Below are 18,508 nucleotides of genomic sequence, written 5' to 3'. Positions count from 1 at the left end.
ACCTTTTATTTCTTGCAACAACTAGGCAATTTTTCAACTGCGGGATGCACTCGCAATCACGGCAATAGGTAATGAGGTTAAGAGAATCTGCACTATCAATATTTTCGGTGTGCTGCATCAGCGTATGATTTATACACTGCCAGTCTGGTGAAAAGGAAAACTGTGACATGGGAGAGGAATTGTACGAAAAGATTTTTTGGATAGTTCACAAATTTCTGTTTATGCTGTTTCGAGCACTCGAGGATTGTTTTCTTGAGGTTTTGACGCGCATACACAAACTTGCTAGCTTTTCCGGAGTAAAAACAAAACAAAACAAAGACCACTCCTACTCCTTTTCCAATACTTTGCGAATGTTATGAGATTTTACTAATGTAGGGAATGACTTCTACTCACTTTCATGTTTAACATTCAGGGCTAGGAGTGAGAGTTGGGGACATTTTATTTTTTGGAGCAGCACATCGGCCACAGAAGAAAGGCCGTGAACTGGATAGCCAGCCAATGAGCTTTTCCAATTGAATGCTGAAACTTAGTTGAATTTGATGACACAGGATTTAGTGAAGCCACTCTTGAAGCCGGGCATAAGAATTCCTCTTTTTGGGAGCTACGAGTGCGAGGAACTTCACGAGAGCAACGGTTTATCGCCGCTATGCTCGAATGCCCTGCGCACACGGCAATAGACACTTTTAGTTGGATGTACGCAGTGGGCTTGCGTACGCAACGAGACTGCGGGTAACGAATGCGCATGCGCAGAACGCAACGTATCTAGCCGCGCGTTACGGACGCCCGTGCGCTATAAAGCATAGCGTAGCGTACGCAACGCGGTACGCTACGAGCTGCGTAGAGAACATGGCGGCGACCATCTCGCCCGCTTCGGACCGACTTCACTTCGCCGCTGCTTTCTTCAACGCGATGGCTCGCTCTAAACTGTGCTGTTAGCTTTTATTTCGTCTACTCTCACCCACAGGCCAAAAGATTAGGGACAAATGCCCCTTGTTTTTCAGATAATGAGGCGATTTTTTACCTTTTATGCCTAACTAACGTTGTGTACGTTTATCGTCATAGCAACCGCACCTGTCGAATAATTTTTTTAGTCATGTGCTTACTTTTGCACTTCATTAAACATTATACATTTTTCCTCCATTAAAAACAGTAATATACTCTTCATATTGTCAGAAACTGAAATATGTTCAGCCGAGCGCTACAGCGCTTTCAGTGTTTGTCACTAGATGGCGACACAACACACCGCGCTACGCGACTGCTCTGCGGCGGTACGGCCAACTATAAGTGTGACGGGGGTGTCCTTTACAGCGTTCGGAACGTAGTGAGCGTTGCGTACGCAATGTCGCTACGTACGCAGCAACTAAAAGTGTCTGTGAGAATTGTAAGGTCAAGTACAGGAGTGTGATGGAGTAATATGCCGGAACAGCGCAACTTATGTCTAGAGCAGCAAGCACATAAAAGAAAATAATCCGAACTTGAGAAATTCCCATGCTGAAAGCTTCATGGCTACGGGCAAGCAGGACCAGATAGCCATCAAGGAACGACAGACTTTCTCTAGAGCTGTGTCCTCAAGGCGACCTTGTAGTGCTCTGTCATGCATTGCTGAAAGGAAATCACTCAAAATTGGTGCAATTAAAGAGCCTATGCATATGCCCCTGTTTTGGATAAAAATTCGGCCTTCCCACTCTGTAAACATAGATTGAAGTTTGCGTAAAAGCAATATTAAAAAAATACAGAGTGACATGCCGGCTGCACTTCGAAAACGAACGGCTCCGTGTTTTTCAATCACTTCACTAACGCGCACAAGGAGTTTTTCATCGAATAGGAAAAAAATTACAAAGTGGCTTAGCTCTGGTTAAGCCTGAATATACAAGCGAAATGATGCAATTATGCTTGGTTTGACGTCACGGCTGTCGCAGTTCGCGCACAATGCACTGGGAGCACCGCGATAACGGTGGAGGCGTTCGGAGGTCCACACGTTGCCTGTGCGGAGGAGGAGGAGGTGGCGGTAATCGGCGGTAGTCCCCACTTTCTGGGTGCGTATGTTCCATGCTCCCGGTGCTTGTTATCTGCTTCGCATTTCAGTAGTTAGTTTTATCTATAAGTGCATAGGCTGCTGTTTTGTACTGATGCATGTATCTTTTTGAAAATATTTTCCCGCATTGTTGCTGTACTCCCTCTAGCCCTAGAGAAAATTCCTTCTGTACGCGTCCTTGCGTATGCCGACCACATAACCTTGCGGTCTTCTCATCCAGATGCGTCTGTGCAACAGTCGGCGCTCCAGCAAGCGCTGGATGCCTTAACATCACCCCTACCCCTTTTGGGTCTGACCCTCTCGCGTAATAAATCATTCGCATTAGAAACAGAAGGGGCTTGCCGGAAGCAGCCCCTTTTACCTTCACGGTAGATAATTCCCATATTCCTCATGTAGAAAGTGTGCGTGTACTAGGTCTTCTACTTCATACATCTGGAATTTGGACTCAGTGACTAAACGCGACCCGTAAATCGGCTCACGGTACTCTCGGCCTGATACGACGCATAGCCATGCGCTCTGGCGGAGCAAAGTTTTGATACTGCCCGTCAGCTCGTGCGCTCCATCCTCCAGCCGCGAGTAGTTTACCAGGCCCAATTTCATCGCCTCACCCGTCGACAGTGGCACTCCCTTGAATCAATCAATCGAGAGGCTAAGCGTCGCATAATTTATCTTCTTCGTATCACACCCATACCCATTCTGCAAGAGTACGCTCAAGTTAATACATTAAGCGAAATCATCGACCAGCGGGAGGCAAACAGAGCACGCAAGATGTCGCTTCAGCTGCATTGTTTACAGTCTCTTCCTCCATGGTCATACAGTCAACTCACAGACAATCGCTCCTCTGCTTATACACCGATATCAGCCGCGAATCTTCCTTCAGGGTGTATAATATACACTGATGCATCGCACAGAGCCCTGCAGGGAGTTACCGCAGTTTACAGTCCCTCCCATCCTCATCTTAACTACCGCGCTACAATTAGCGCAGATACTTGCTCCTCCCTTGCCTTGGAGCTTCAAGCGACACAATGTCATTACTTCCCTTCCACTCGTACCCACTTTCGATATTGTTCACATTTACACCGACTCCCTTGCCGCAGCTTAAGGCTGTCCAGCGCACATTCAAAGTTACGCAATCCATTCACCAACTTTGCACAAAATACCCCTGCCCTGTGCGTATACACTGGATTCTCGGCCATGCCCAGGATCCCCATAATATTCATGTGGATGAAATGACACACCTTGTCATATCAGACATCTCTCCTACTTCCCCTCTTCCCCCACATCCGTTCCTGTCCCATGTTTCCGAGAAACAAGCTTTGCGTCAGCGAACACGCGCTCTAATTGCTCCGTGTTCATACCCTCTCCCCCGGAGTCTCACTCGGGAGGAGGAGGTATCTGTGCGCTGGATTCGGGCAGGAGCGGTGTATTCGGGCAGGAGCGGATATGACTCCTTCTGTGCGTCATCGGTGGCGTGACAAACGTTTCGAAGTGATTGACAAGTGCCTCATTGTGGTGCTGCGCCAGACCAGTGTGACGAAAAACACTAGCTGTCGACTACCCGGTTACAACTTCCCCGAGAGGACGCTTTCTAAAGAAGGTAGGCCTGCGATGGGACTTTGCAGGCGACTATCGTAATGGACTTATGATAACTGCTTTATCCTGAACTTTTGCCACTTTTTAAGCGGGGCTTGTTTACACTCCTTCTTATAACTTTCTTTTCCTTTTACATTATGGCAAACATCTCGAATAAAAAAAAGCTACCTCTAAGGAATCGTGAAGTCTCTGATGATCCCAACAAGGAGTCGGTGCGGCTTGCTGGTATCCGTCGCCCTAATTAACTAAATAGGAGGGGAGGCGGTTTGGAGATAGGCTTTCGTGGAATGCATGATGGCGGTGTCACACTTTCATCAAGAAATACGCTTCGGTGACGCACGACACTGGGGCACCTACCCCACCAAGCGAAGAATAGCCTTCGTACACTCCCCACGACCCGACACCAGGCTTTCCTGGAATCGTCAGTGACGACGCGTGTCATCCTTCCATCGAGGAACGCACGTTGGTGACGCACGCTTGTCCGCGGACACTGTGGCACCCACCGCACCAGGCGAAGATTAGCCTTCTTTGCATGCTAGCCGTACAGCTCCACACGACCCGATGGTGTGCCCTCGTGGATTTGCCGGCGAAGGTGTGCGTCATCCTTTCGTCGAGCAGTGTCTGTGGGTGCCGGCGGCAGGCCAGGGCTGCCTTGAATGAAAGCGCGTCTTCCCCAAGGAGGGTTGCCGGGTGCAGTATAGAAGCTGCAGAATGGAGCGCGCGATTGGGGGAATCAGCCGCTTTTGCGGAATTCACTGTGTGCATCTTATGGGGCAGCTAAGGTTTATGGTTTTCTTAGAGCTTGTGTTTTGGAGGTTGCACGCAGCAAGCAAACAATGCGAGCTGCGAACGAATGTTTCCCGGATCTGAGAGGGACTCCTGAGGAAATAAAACCAAGCCCAGGAACCCAATCCATCTTTCTGGTTAAGGTTTGGACGCTCTGCATCTCCGGCTATGCCGAGGAAGGTTGATTTCTTTGTTAGCTGGATCGATCTTGTGTTTTATACGGCTCAGCTTGCTGTACATTTGTAATTATTGCATATAGGTTATATATAAATCTTCAGTTCCTTTTGCCATTATTGCTCTTCGTGCTATCAGTCTCCAATTAAGAAAACTGTCCCTGACGGCGCAGCTCAGGTGCGAAGTAAGCAGAAGCACACGGAGAACCACACAAGACAAATATATGATTTTATCTCTGTATTTTATATTTATACTTGGTGCCCTAAGCCTTGTAAGAGAGACCTATATGCCTTTTGGTCCGGGATCCAAGATTCTTGATTGCCATAAAGATGAAATTTCAATTCGAATAACGAAAATTGTTTTAATCACGAATAGAAACAGGAATCCATGCGCCATATATTCAGAATTGCGTTTCCATGTGTACTGAGGCACTAGGTATATTTGTGGAGAAAAGGTAAGAATGCACTGTCCATGAAGCAGCCATGCGCGCTTTTAGGAGCAGCTAGAAGATCGTATCGTCCTGGTTGGTCGCGGCACTGGAGGCGGAATCCTCGGATGTCCCCTCTGTACCTTGGTCTTCTGTCGGTGCATCAGTGTGGGGTGCTCGAGCAGCAGGCAGAGGCCGCGCAGAGATATCAAGCGTCGTACCCGTAATGGTCACTATGTGGACGGTCGTGTTTTGTTCCACTGTAAGGTCGTAGGCCAGCACCCGCGGTAATCTGTACGTGGCCATGATGATAATCACGCTGACCAAGAAGAGGCCAGCGATGAAGACAGCACTCCCGCTGAAAGAGGCCAGACGTCCTGGAACCGAAGGAGGGCCCTGGGTGACTTCGGACGAGTTGAGTGGGGCGAGGCTCAAGTGCCCTTTGTCCTCAACGGGCGAAGCTCCGGGTTGGCCTTGCGGGAGACTGGGAATGGCCGTACCTTGCGGAGGTGCATGTGCGGCCGGTACATGAGGGACGATTACGGTTTCGCTGACAGCTGTCGCACCGACATTGTTCTTCTGCATGGGCCTTCGTCTTCCTCCTCGTCATGCCCGGCAATACCGGACTTGTATTTGTGCATGACAATTAGAAGCTTCGTTAGGAAACGCTGCACTACGGAATGCCTAATGCGTGGCAGACAAGGGATTATAGAGCGAGGTAATTAAAGTCCACTATTATACTCTTGTTGTATGGTCGCACAAAGCGACCATACTGTACGGGAGGTGGTTGAGGCTTATCATATTGCCAATGTTGTTTCCTATTGCATCAGCCAACCGTTATTATCACTTGACACATGACACACCCTTACTTTGATCCGCCCAGCGACTGACCCCTGGAAGCACTCGCTTATTGCCTGAACCAGCGTATGTGCATGTACCCTTCAGGTGTATAGCAAAGCGCTGTTTGAGCAGCAGTTATTTTAGTGCAGTGCACGTCGCTGAACAATTCGGTTTTATCTGTCGACTCTATTTCTTGCTGCATGGCCTGTGACACACCTGACACGGTGTTACAGTTTCGCCCCCACCTGGGGGACACACGAAGCCCAACTGCCCTAAACCCCGAGATTCTATGGCAATAAAGTTCTCTATATATATCCCTCGATGATCTCAGAGCCACTTCACTTGAGGAACAGTGTCATTGCGTCTTAGGTGCAGATATTAGAGCAGTTGAGCAGCAAATGCGATGAAAAGCCAAAGCAGCAAATTTGATTGTTTTCTTAATCAATCAAGCTACATTCCCAGCAACGTTTAATCACGGTGGTTATTCTATTGCCTCACAGAAGTTCGTGAGTGTGAAAAGAACCACGTGCCTAAGAAACCTGATTCCCAAAAGCGTAGAAAGTTTGCCCTAATTCCATACGTGCATGCTTTGTCGCAACTAATGAGAAAAGCGGGCAGGAAGTACAACGTTGAAGTTGTTTTTTTTTTTCACGCCGGAAACTGGGTAGTATCTGGCCAGCAGTGCGGCGAAGGCGGCAGCCGGAGGCAAGCAGAGAGCAGAATACCTGCTCTGCAAGGCATGGTAGAAGGATGGCGGATTGTGCGATAGGCGGTGTCTAGCGGATACCGCTTTTCTGTGGTGGCGGCTATGTGGGACAGACGGGTCGGTGTTTAAACATCCGCCTCATGGAAGAGAACAGTTCACTGAGCAGCGGCACGGGATCTAATCTTCCTTTTCATCGTCGGCAAAAAAAAAAAAACATGTGAAACCCACTGTTCAATCAAACGTCAGTCATTTTTGCACATAGGGACCATACCGTAAGGGTCCCTAACCGTAAGGTGGTTGGGGCTTATCATATTGCCAATGTTGGTTCCTATTGCATCAGCCAACCGTTATTATCACTTGAAAGCCTTGAATTGGAGTTTTCTGAGGACGTCTTTTCGGAAACATAGGTAGCACTCAGGGTTATAAGTTAGGTTCTTTTTAACTGTCGCGGCAGGAGCGGTTTAAATGTGAACAAGAGTGCAATAAAATTGAATTGAAAGTTAGCGCTCGTGTCGTCTTTTCTTTGTTTTCTGCCCTTTTTTTCTGCGCTGTTGAATAACGAATCGTAATCAACTTGCCCAGCTTTTTGTCCTTATAGAAGACGCAGTTCATCGATTGAGCTGTACGACCTCCAAGCGTACCTTAAGTAGAAGGGAAGAGGGCTAGATTGGTAATGACAGCACAGTGAAGGACAATACTAGAGGAAAGTTATGGTTCAAGAGCAAATTGCTGAGTTAATTTCTCAGCGTTAAAGAGAAGTGCATAGAAAGGTAACCACGGTGCAATCAAAACGCATATTCAGCAGAAGGCTGGGTTGCCCAGCTAAAAACCGACATCCCTTCTGTCCGCCTTTTTCCCAGAATACAAAGCTGACGCCGATGGCTCCTTACACTGAAGGCGCCATTCTTGAGCGGCGCTGCTACTTGCGGTAGGCTTCACTTACCCTTCAGCGAACCTGGAGAGCTTTCTATTCTGCCATGAGAGCTATGATCCCTCTGTTGTAACCTGTTATGCCATTGGATGGCGCCATCTATCCTAAAGCGCATCAACACTTGAAAAAGCACGGCCATAATTTTTTTCTACAGCAAGGTCGCTGATGGCGCTTACCCGTGCGTAGCTTGCGATTGTTTCAGACTGACATCCCCAAATCACAGAATCACTCCCTTCGGCGCCCCGTGAATTTCTTGAAGCCCTCTGTTGTTTCTAGGTCTGTGCTGTTGTGCCTGGTTTACTAAGTCTGCAAGGCATAAAAAGACATCCGGTGGGTCATCTCTTACGAAGTTCGCCCCACAAATCGAATAGCTAATCACAAATTCAATACCGTTCGCGGTTGTTTGTTTCCGCTTCTGTTGAAGAAATGCGTTTTCTTCGGGTCGGTTATGGGCACTGGAATAAGTAACAGTGCAAGAAAATAGAATACACTAAACTAAATGTACTTCCAGGATCAAAGCTGCATCTTGGTGTAATCGGTAACATGGTACGTTGGTTCTGCGAATAGTTCCGGCTCTACATAGTTTTCATGAATTCGAGCTCTGTGTCTTGTATTTATATGAAATATTTTGTTAAGTTCTTTCTTTTTGACCTTGTTATCGGGTATGGTCCTATATTACGGTAGCCGCCCGCGTCCAATATAGGTACAGTACAGCGACCCGCGACCCATGGCAGCGTAATTTTTTTTTTGGCGCGGCAAATTATTCCACCTCCTATGTACGCTCGTCTGTATCTGTACGCGCTTGGAGGATGACCGCTCAGTTGACAAGGAAGAAGAAAGTTTTGTGCCCTGCAGCGGAGTCCATCAGCCCAGCAATGAATTTCGCTCGCCAGTGGATTCGCAATAAGCGTAAGGGGCCGAGGAGCGACAGGTGGGCACTGCTGGAGGTATTGTTTCTCGCTGATGTTTAACGCACTCGGGACAAAATTGCACATCGCGTCCATACGCAAATGCCTTTGCTGGAGACAAAGTACTTCTGTGTCGAGGAGGCGACATCTTCGCTGCCTAATGGCCTAACGCCGATGCGAGATATGCTAGGTATGAGGAAAGGGAAGGCAGAACAGTTATCTTCCTCAACGTGAAAAGTCAATGCGCCACGACGGAACGGATGTACTTCAATAACGCATCTCGGCGGTGTAGTTGAATCTCCAGGCTGACATTTGAAGAAATAACTAGAAGGCGTCTGTGCTCGTTGTTCTCTCTTTTTCTGTGTGTTCGTGTAGCCTCTTGTTTAAAAATTACAGGGAACGCAGGAGGATGGAGGGCTATAGAGGCGCTGCAGTGGAGTGCTCGGGATTAATTTTGACCACATGGGGTACTACAACATGCACTACTCCACTGCCCAAGGGTGTCTTTTGAGCTTCTTGTATAACGCGGCCGTCGTGTCGTCACCAAACCTGTGATTATGTATCCTTTTGCAGGCGTTTTGTTAGACAGCTCGTTTGACTTACGAATTCAAGGCGATAAGCTGCTCTTCTTTCGCGTTCACAGGCAGCCTACGCTAAACATGCGAGGGTTGCTGCAGCCACTGCCGCAGCTGGTGCTTGAGCTTCAAGCGGTTGTTTTTCCTTGCCTGCAGCGTAGGGAGGGCCTGGAGTTTGAAATGTATCTGGCATTAGCCGCGTATCTGCAGTTCTGGTACTGCTGTATGTGTCGCGCGGCACAAGTACCTTTGAACGATCGTCAAATGTGCACGGGTTTCTTGAAAAATTTTGTACGTTTCGTGGCTGGAAATGTAAACCGCTGTGTGTGTCTAAGGACAAAGCAAAACGCATCATGTGAATTAACCCTCTCGCAGCCCCGTGTACGTGCTAAGATAAGATTTGATAGTCCACCAAGGCGATCTGAAGAAGACGCATACCTAGACGTCCACTTCGCCCTTTGGAAGCAGCGGTTCGAGGGGAAAAACGCCATCGCATTCTCCATCGTGCTGGCACTGCTGATAGGAGCTGCCACTCTCTTAGCATTTGGAACCAACTCCGTAAGTTGTTTCATGTCACTTTGCTGCGCGTTTACTAGCTGAGAGATTGGACACTCGGCCCTATAAAAGCGAGAGACAGCGGCTAAATAACCTGCCCAGCGCTTATCTGCACCTGAACGTAGCCAAAAAATAAAATGAACTGCAGGCATTATCATTTATAATAGGATTTATTTAAATTTTTGGTAGTGTCTGAATACTGCTTCTAGCGCCTTTTGCAGTTTTGAAGCACCCCTGTTAGTTTTACAACGCACGCATTGCACTGTAGTGACAACAGCCTGAGAGAGAGATTTTAATGAATACAACAAACAGCAAGTTGTGGTCTGAGATTGACTCTGAAAATAACTCTTGGTAAGGCAGTTTTGTAACTACCAGTGATGTCTGTCCCTAGCGGTTGTTTCAGCGAAGCGTGCGCTCATTGCGGGTGAGATCTACGCGATCTCTAAATCTGCTCGCGCTAACCGATCGCCGCATTTCTTTCTTCTGCACCTCCTTCCTACAAAGTTTTTTTTCCATAAATGATCTAGGGGCTCCGGTACGTGACATTGAGTCCGCTCACTGAAATCGCCAACAATGCATGTCGCCCACGTAGGTTTTTTTGAGCGGCAACCGCGCCGAACCTAGGTCGTTCTGCGTCACCACGACACCTATTCTTCAACACTCTGATGTGCGGCTTGTATAAAAAATGTTTAACTCACTCACTCACTCACTCACTCACTCACTCACTCACTCACTCACTCACTCACTCACTCACTCACTCACTCACTCACTCACTCACTCACTCACTCACTCACTCACTCACTCACTCACTCACTCACTCACTCACTCACTCACTCACTCACTCACTCACTCACTCACTCACTCACTCACTCACTCACTCACTCACTCACTCACTCACTCACTCACTCACTCACTCACTCACTCACTCACTCACTCACTCACTCACTCACTCACTCACTCACTCACTCACTCACTCACTCACTCACTCACTCACTCACTCACTCACTCACTCACTCACTCACTCACTCACTCACTCAATCTCCCACACCGGTTTTAGATGTGACGCAGGACATTCCAAGTGACGCATGTGCAAAATAGGTTGCGTTATACGCCCTAGCTCTTCTTTCGAGAGCAAGGTAGTATATGGTTTCGTAGTCATAAACCTGCGCAGTGCCGTTCCAGCTAAAGAGTGAGCCATATTCACCGCCACCGAAGTGTCCTCTCGCTAGTACTTGATTACGCCTGCGCCGTCGCCTCGGGAGGATGTGCTCGAAAAACGTAGCTTAAAGTAATGACGCTTCACTATGCTTTTTGATGGTTCCACTTATTGAGAAAGGTGTCATTACTATTATGTCACGAAATTATAATGTAACGGCAAAATTCTTTAGTAGCTCTTCCCCAGGGAAATATTCGGGCAGCACACATCATGCCGTGCCCCGTCGCACTTGCTGGCGGGGGTTTACCGCCGTAAAATGAGGCACATCAGCGAAATTACATCTCTTCGGCATACTAAAGCAAAAATATACCTATTAATGTCCAGAAATACTCCGTGCACACCCTACCAACAAGATTACTACAAAACTTCACGAAATGAATAGAAGGTATGTCAGTTGAGGTTCTTTTCACTCTTTTTCTTCTCCTCGCTTGCTGTTGCGCAATGAGGTCAGGCCGTCTCGTTGCCGTTACGTCCCGGTCTTGTGATTGGCATTAGCGCGAAGGACGATGACGACGATTTTCCTTGCTGAAACAAAAAAAACTTAATACATATGAGATTAGCATGATGGTACAGTGAAGACAGAATCGAACAAAGGGAGAGCAACAACACAGTGGAGCCGCCAGAGCTCTCCCGGTCAAAAGCTCCTGGCGAGAACCACCAGGTATCCGCCAACATCTCCTCTTAACCCCTCAGCTCAACGCTGATTGGGCCGGCCCTCTCGTGACGTAACAGTTGCCTGTGGCCGTGTATTTAGGCGGGCCCACTGTGCTTACAGCGAGACCCACGTGACTGATATAAGACACAACACAAGCAAAACGCAACGAAACCATAACAGAGTATCTTCCCCTCAGGTAGTCGGACTGCCCTCACGAAAAGAGGCAGGAATACACACAAACAGAACCGTCATTTTCCCTCTGTTCCTCGAAGCGGCGCCAGCCAGCGGAACCAAAAGCGCACGGCCAAAAGAAAAGTCGTGTTGGCGCTGCCGTTAGGCCGCAAGTTCGGGCAGTGAGCGTAGCTGAGGCGCATATCTGTCCACGCAGCTCAGAACTATGTCATGCCGCCGCCGAAGCCGCCCGTTGCTTTAAAGAAAAAAGAATCCTAAAGGCCAGCGTTCGGAAAGTGCGCCACTGACACCGACCAGGCACAGTCCGCTTTCCCGGCTTCCCGCGCGTCGCCCAGAAGCTGCGCCGTTTCCCTCACGGTGAATACGCGGAGTCGGCGCACACACGCACAAGCAAACGAAAAAGGAGCGCTCCCCCGAAAAGCGGTGCGGGTGCAAGTGCCGTTTAGGGTTTCCAGCGGCGGGGATCCTTCAAAGGGACAGAGACGAGACTGCCGGCGCGCCGTAACTCACCTGACGCGTACCCGGCTAGCTCTTCGGCGCGGGCACTCGTGGGCGCGACCGTGTCAACCGCGTCGACAAACAGTTAGCAGGCCGGCGGGAACGCATATATTTCGGCTGCTGCGTGGCGTACTTAAGCTCAGTGGCTCTACAGTAGTCGTTACAATAAGTCTCTACGGTAACGCTTTTCATTACTTGCAAGGATAAGATCAGTATACTAACAGATCAATACTGCCAAATCGGAATCATGCTCATGACTTGAACGGAAACCTCGAAAGGACAGGAACATTAAGCTGGGCTGTGGGAATTGTTCGTGTCTTGTCTAAATGGAGGGACGGAGTTGAGGGGCCTCATGCTGTATATACCTCGCAAGACAGTTCAATAATTACAAACAAGTGTCGCACACAGAACGTGGATGACATAGAATGGCTTCACCGTTGTCCGAAAATTGGAAAAAATTTGTTATAAGAATGGTTGTGAAGCAGGTTAGGTCGTGAAACTTTTACACAAAAAATAATTTACATCGATGGAATTAATTGGCTGATATTGCGGCCACTTCTTGCATATAAGTATTCTGTTCAGTGCCTTTGTGTAGAGCCACTGAGCCGCCATATTGTCACCTTTTATTTCGTGCAATCTGCTAATGTCTGCACATACTCACGTGGTCAGATTCTGCTGAATATATTTGCCACCTGTTATAGAAGAGACCAAGCAAATAATTTTTGAATGTTTCTGGCATGCGTGCAGAAGGCCCAGGAATCTGCAGTGCACGACCAGCCCTTGACGGATTTCACTGATTCGAAAACAGTACTGACGGCGAGAAAGCGGGTAGGTATCCAGATCTGTAGTGCAAATTCTGGGCAGGAGTGTTTTTACAAGACCAAAAAGAAAACTGGAGGGAATGAGGGCGTCAGGGCAAGGAGGATGGTGAACTAATTTTTGGGTCCACTGACTGTGAAACGAGCAATATTTCACGTAAGCGAGATTAGCAGTTGTGGAAAAGCAAACGTGGTCTCAGCATCGTTGAATTTATTGCACAGATGGCCGCGTGACGAGCCTTGCCATGAAATGGACAAATTTTCACGAACGGGTTCTGAGATATGAGTAATGAGCTTTCGATTATGGTTAATGACTTGTGCTCAACGATGAGCACACGCAAAGGGGCTCTGTTTTCAGTGCATTGGTAGTAAGGGGAAAGCAGTAAAATTTTCGATAGGTTCAAAGCAACCAAACACGCCATTTCTGACGTAGTTATGGTACCTGCACGTTCTTGCCTAAACTGTGGTGTGCTAAGAAATGTTCCCCTGACAGCGCTTACCTGAACTGGGCCAAACTTCAAGTGAGCGTCACCTGACCAAGCACTTCTGCTGCCGAGGCTGGCGTAACGTCACGCTGCACGAGATCAGCGCGGGCCAGTTGCGACGGTCTCGGCACCGGGAGTGCTCCGTCAGGCGGCAGTCGCACACAGTTTGGCTTTTGCCTCTCAATGGGTTTGGTTGTCATGGGCACGTGCTGATAGGAGTCTCTTAATTTTGCGCGCGATAGTACGCAAACTAAGAGCCACCATGCGTTTGCACTCGGTGTCGCTAGTTGGAATCTGCGTACTGTTGTCTCTCTATGGGCCTCATTTGGCGAAAAAAAGTGGCCGTGGCTCAACTCAGCTGAGCGGGGATAAAGCTTTGTCAGCAAGCACTGCAGTTATAATAGCGAGACCAAATCATGTGACGCATCATGTGCCACAAGTGCAAGAGCGAGCCAAGTGGAAGAGTGAATCACGTGACTCATCACATACTAGAAATGGAGAGGAGAAGCGGCTGAACCGCTGCCAGCGCAGCTGCGGACATGACTTCCAAGTGCGCAGATGTGGCATCGGCGGGTCAGATGGCATGACATCATAGCCACATAGTGCGGGCCTCCCGTTAGAGGTCAAATCTAAGCGCCAGTTCACCTCCAGGCTCAGCATTGGAGGAGTAGAGCTTTTATCCCTAAAAGCCGTAAATGTTCTTTTGCCGTTATTTTAGCATGCTATATTAAACAGGAGAATGAACAGGCACTTAAAAGGCGCCGATAGTTGTCGATGTGCTACGTATGTTTGCAAGAACCCTGTCGTATTTTCTGTCAACGTCTTCGTCAGTCGGGTCAGCATCTTTGGAGAAAAACACCCTTCTCACAGCGCTCCTCAATCAGCCCTATTCCCTGAGTGATGGAGACAGGTCAGGAGACATCGTGACGTCATCACAGCCTGCCCGCCGTGGCAGGTGGCAGCCTGTCCACCGGATTCTGGGCAAACTGTCCATCTTGCCAGGTGGCAGTTAAATTAGGTATTGCTGAGCAGAGGTCACGTGGCCTTGGGACAGCATCCCCACCTGATCGCCATGGCGCGTGGAAACCTGTCCAACTGACTCTTAAGTACCTGCCCTCTGTGGTATGTGGCTATGAAATTATTTCGAATCATTTCAAGGCAATTGCCATGTGCCCACCGTGGCGCTGTACCTTAGTCTTACGGGGGAGCTCGCAAGAGCATGCTAGGTCTGACACCCGTCTGCCCCCCCCCCCCCCCCCTCCGCCCTCAATGGGAATTGTGTTTGAAAAGCCACCTGCTGGCGTAGTGATGCATCACTTCATTGCTGCTTCACTGCACCAGGAGTGGTATGATGACTCCCTTTGTCTGGGAATGTGGTTTAGAGCCTAATGAGGTCATCAAAACCACATGAAGACTAGGGGTCAAAGGGCACGGCCAAATTTAAAAATCTGGCGACACCCGAAACTTGGAAGTCCGGCCACCCGAAAAATTCCAGATCCCAAATATTTCAGAAGCTGGCCCACCCGAGAGAATGAAATGGAATGAATTAGTGGAGTTTAGACTGCGGCTTAAAGCGGATTAGTGGGTCGATTAGTCTTAATATCGCACGATTGTGCAGTACAAGGTACCGGAACATTCTACAAGGTGATGACTAAGCGGGACATTTGGTCACCGCCACTCTTCAGAGAAAGCCGGTTATATTAGACCAGAATCCAGAGCCGCTCCTGGGCGCGGCCATTTTCGCCGACTGGTGCGCCGCGGTGCGGGCGTTTCTTTGGGGACTGCGGGGCTGCGGCAGCTCTGCTGCCGCGCCTGCATATAGCCGCGCTTCGGGCGCTAAAAAAACATTGCCAAGCATACTTCCGCTGCATGGCTGTGTTGCAGGAAGTGTTCACGCTATTAAAGGGAGCACATTGATGCGTTTTAATGACATTTAGTTTGACATTCACGTGAATTGTGCTGACGCTTAGAACGCGAACGTGCTTATATCGCTACCGTCTTGGTGCTCCAATGCAAAAAAAAATTTTGTTCAATATCAAGTATTAGGTGTGCGGCTAGCATGCAGTTCCAATTCCAATGCACTCTTAATCCTTCGGCCATAAAGTACCACCCGCAAACAGGGCTTTCTTGTCGCATGCGTGGTGCGCCAGTTTATCAACAAATTACCGCTGTGTGCTTAACTGAGTCGCAGCGCCAACAAAAAACAAAATTTTTCATGGTTTATGCAACCTGGTGCATAAAAACGTACTTTCGCTCAAATTATCAAAACTTGCATAGATATTAGCAGCGAATCCAGCTTTCACGAATTGTGGGGTCCAAAGTCGCGTTCATTTCATTCGGTAGCTCTCGGCGCGTGTGACAGCGTTGCGTAGGCGTTTGACTGTGTGAATGAATGTATTAAAATCGCGCATATTTTCCCATGATTAAGATAGATAGCAAAAGCAGAAAGACACTACGGTAAACTCTTCGGTAAACTCTTTACCCCCCCGCCCCCCTTGATCCCTATGACATGTGTGCGGAAAGAGCAACTGAAATCGGTAGCGGTCGTGCTTACAATCCTGTGCATGAAATGTATTGAATGGGAACTAGAGCAAGCTCAGCGCAAGGAGGTGATCGAAAACACGCGCTTCGTCGGGACAACCTTAAGTCTGCAGCTCGCCTATCCAGTTACTATACCACTGATTCAAATCAATAAATCCAAATTCCTGCGACTAAAATTATCATAGATGCTAGCGCACGTAAAAGACGGCAACAAACGACACGCCAGTGCAGAAATCTGCTCAGAAGTGCCGATTTCCAGTCCGTATGCTACCTGGCAGACTACTCCGCGGGAAAAATCCTTGCTGTTTGCAATACCATTCCAGAATTTCCCTGAGCAGCGCCGCCGCACCAGCGGCTCGGTGGAGCAGCGTCGCCGCTGCGGTGCCAGCGTTTAGAATCCTGAGCCAGCAGAATATCATCATTGAAAAACGTAGCGCGAAAAACGAGACACAGAAAAGGTGAAGACAGGACACGAGCGCTAATTATCAATATCAATATCATCATGGTGGGCACAAACAACGAGACAGACGCGCACTGCCTCGCCGCACTTACTCACATCCAAATGAACGGAAAAAAACTCGGAGATGTCACGTTAACGACTAACTGCGCGCAAGATAACCGCAGTACTGTCTGGTAGAGGGAAAATGTGAGTAGTGAGGCACAGCACACACCCTCATACGTTATGATGAAGCACTACAACGACAGAAGCGAACACGTAAACATGCATTCTACGCGCGGCGCCGGCGCGACCCGCAGTCCATCGGTCCGCGCGCACCGATAGATGGCGACTGGTGTCGAGAGTAGGGGCGCGCCAGCAGCCTGCGTGTTAGGGTAAAAGAATCTGGTCTATAGTTGAGGCTGAAAAGTATTAAACGAACACCATGTGAATGCGACTTCCACTAGCAGGATCAAAGGACTGTGGGTCCTTAAAGCGGCAGGAATCGTGACTACTATGAAAAAGCAGGCAGCGTGAAAGGGGTACGAAGGATCTCGGAATTCTATAGCGAAGCCATTAAACAGGTATAGCATACTGTAATTCGCGATTACTTACCGTGGTCCGCTTCTGCGGCCCAACAGTGCGCACGCGCTGATTGGACCCGACGCGGCAGGCATGCGAGCAGCTGTCCGGGCCCATCGAGCGCGCCCTCAAGGCGATCTGCGCATGCCTGGTGACGTCCACGGAAGATAACGACGATAGCGGAATCGCGGCTTGCACAATGCTATAACTGTCAATTGCCTTTCCTCCCAAGGTGCAGGAGTCGCAACCGAGTGGGAAGGACCCGGCGACTGTCAGTGCACGCTCCGATCCTGTCTCGGAAGCTGGGAAGCACCAAGATCGAATCCGCGCACGACCGACAGAATTCTCAGCTGATGAAACCACAAGCCGACCTCAAGGTGGCGCCGTGGTCGTCTTATCTCTGAAGCAGAACACTTCACGGACAATGGTGGCTCAGCGAGGGCTGCGCTGACAACGACTTCGGATTTTAGTCCTCGCTGCGGCATTCGAAGCGAATTATAAAGGTGCTGTGGGAGAAGGATACATATAATGCTGCTATCGAGAATAATTTAGTGATTTTAACGTTGCTGTACCGGATATCTTAACGTCAAATAAATATGCTGAAATGTAAGAAGGTATAAAGTATTTGAAGTAGGCATTGTACAGCACCCTTCCTATATCTTTTTGTATAACTGCTTGTGTAGTGAGCAGACAAAAGAAGGGAAAACAGGGCTAGTCATGACATATATAACGCCAACCTTTTCCCTTTCATTGTCTGCTCAATAGCTAGCGAGGGCCTCGATTCTGGCAGTCTTGATGCCGTAGTCAGGATAAGAGGATTATCGCACAGCTTCCGCCCTCACGGTTCGACCACGTCCCTTCGTGGCACTCGCGGTAATACAGAACGTACTACGTCTGCCTCTATGTACGAGGATGACGCTGGTGAACTCTGAAGGTTCGGTTACACTGCACAAATAACCCCGAAAGCAGAACATTGGACATCCGCTTCCTTGCCGGCGTTGGTCGGAAGTCGTGAGTTCGAATCTTACCAGCCACAAATTAAGCATCCCCTGTGCTCCTTGGCTTCGGCGACTGTGATCCTGCCCTATGTCTCTAGAGCATAAACGGGTAATAATTTTTCATTATCGCCCGCTTTGGTGAGTTTGTTTTGGTGAGTACACAACGTTGACATCTGTAGGCGAATGAGACGGCCGGCGTTTTCCCCCGCTACTGGCATCATGGCAACGCAGTCTTCCCTTGGTTGCAATAGAACGCCTTAGATCTGCACATCGTTCAATTTTGAGATGAGTTCCAGTTCTATGTTAAGGAACAAAGGCTGCACCTTATCCTTGAGCTGCTTGTTTTCTGCAGCGGGTGAAAGATTCTTCCAAAAAGTGAGTTCAAATGTTTCACTAGTTACCAAACCATGAACTAGTTTTTGCAGTTCACTGACATGCACCTCAGAGGCCTACGTTTCTAACTAGAATATGCCGAATAAAGCGTCATATGCTCCGTGATCAGGCTTAGTCTGGGTTTTAAGTACCCATACTTCTATGTATCCAAAAATCTACATGAG

At 48.7% G+C, this 18,508-nt stretch overlaps 1 pseudogene; it reads left to right on the top strand.

Moving 5' to 3' along the window:
- Window positions 1-8,367: 8,367 nt before the first annotated feature.
- LOC149361963 (uncharacterized) lies at window positions 8,368-17,404 on the top strand (annotated as a pseudogene).
- Window positions 17,405-18,508: the final 1,104 nt, after the last annotated feature.

Source organism: Amblyomma mixtum, chromosome 2 (genome assembly GCF_055824585.1).
Source record: "Amblyomma mixtum isolate Tamu chromosome 2, ASM5582458v1, whole genome shotgun sequence".
Classification (NCBI taxonomy): domain Eukaryota; kingdom Metazoa; phylum Arthropoda; class Arachnida; order Ixodida; family Ixodidae; genus Amblyomma; species Amblyomma mixtum.
This window is presented reverse-complemented; position numbering and strand designations above follow the sequence as displayed.